Source organism: Egretta garzetta, unplaced genomic scaffold, assembly GCF_000687185.1.
Source record: "Egretta garzetta isolate BGI_Z169 unplaced genomic scaffold, ASM68718v1 scaffold27, whole genome shotgun sequence".
NCBI classification, from domain to species: Eukaryota; Metazoa; Chordata; class Aves; order Pelecaniformes; family Ardeidae; genus Egretta; species Egretta garzetta.
Genome location: NW_009260400.1, coordinates 3743026 through 3744352, shown reverse-complemented (window position 1 = coordinate 3744352; position 1327 = coordinate 3743026). Strand labels below are relative to the sequence as shown.

General features: G+C 43.4%; 1 long non-coding RNA gene across 2 annotated transcripts in view; it reads right to left on the bottom strand.

The window, feature by feature from the left end:
- LOC104130344 overlaps positions 1 to 1002 on the bottom strand; it is a 6797-nt gene extending 5795 nt beyond the window's left edge. For both annotated transcript variants that reach the window (XR_004842588.1, XR_004842587.1), the window contains exon 1: positions 548 to 1002. This is a non-coding gene — a long non-coding RNA (uncharacterized LOC104130344). The remainder of the gene's footprint in view (positions 1 to 547) is intronic.
- Between the last annotated feature and the right edge of the window lie 325 nt (positions 1003 to 1327).

Sequence of the window (1327 nt, the reverse complement as noted above, 5' to 3'; positions counted from 1 at the left end):
TCCCTACATTTGATGCTGTCACACAAAAGCTGGAGAAGATGGTCCACCCTTACAAAGATCACATTCAGAAGAGTGCCCTTTCTAAATACAAAAGGCTTCTTGCTCACATTTCAAGCACTCGGTGCAAAAACTAACATGTCTTGTCTTTCCATGGGAGCTACTTCTTCCTGAAGCTCTTTATGACTCCTTTTTTCCTTTCCACATGCTTTAGTGTTACACAAAAGAAAGCAGGCAACTGAAGCTGGGCTATGGCACCATCCCCACTGGGTATAAAGAACAGTCTTAAACTTAGCAGCACAGCTATGGGAGGGGGTGAGGGTCTGTGGAGCAATGGTGATGCACACAGCCAGGAAACTATCCTTGTTGTTCCTGAAAAGCTTTGTTAACTAAATACAAGCTGAGGACTCAAACACCTGGTGGGAGAACGCATGTTTGAGAGACCTAAGGGAGCAGAAATTCCTCACTATGCTGTCACATTGCACAGCCCCTTTGCCCATCCCACCACAAATTTAACAAATACATTAGGAGTAAAAAAAGTGGAACTTACTTGGTTCAACCAAAAAAGTGATCCCGGTTCCGAATACAAGCTTGTCTGTTGCCACACTGTTTACACATAGTCAGATAAGCCCACTTTCCTCTCCACACTCTAAAGGTGTAAAAATCAGGGAATAGAATGCCAGCGGTTTGTCCAAGGAATCCACACATGGGCTGCCATGAAAGTGCTCCAAAGTCACCATTGTTTCCAAAACTGTGAGGGAAGAAAATAATAATTTCATAGTAGAGTGATTTCAAACAACTTGATCCAGGTCAAAGCTTTTAAACCCCTTTTCTATTATCTCAGAAAGCAATGTACTTCCAGAATAAATGCTTATAGGAATTTTGCAGTTCTCTTCTTCAACACATTCCCCTTTTCCCTTTTCCCTTAAAATGTATTGCTCCTTTTTGTAGCCTCAGCTTTTTGTATGAGACCTCACAGTGTTTGTGTCACTGTGCTGCCCCCAGTTCTCAACACAGTGATATACTTCTTTACAAAAAGTGCCTCTTCCTTCCCTTTTGCTGTGTGGTATTTCCTATGGGACATGCTGTCACGTACCCTGTGTACCACATGAAGAAAACCCACGGACTTTGAAATAAGTACCTGAAGCTGGGCCAAAACAGGGGATTTGAACCTGCTTGGGACCTGTAGCATTCTAACGAAGGATTATCATGTTGCTCTGGAAAGGCTTAGATATCATCTAGCTGGAAGGCTAGACGAGGCAGGGGAATCATAGGCAGTAGGTTGGCTGACTTGGTACAGAGGGCTTTAAATGAAAGGACTTGGGGGTGG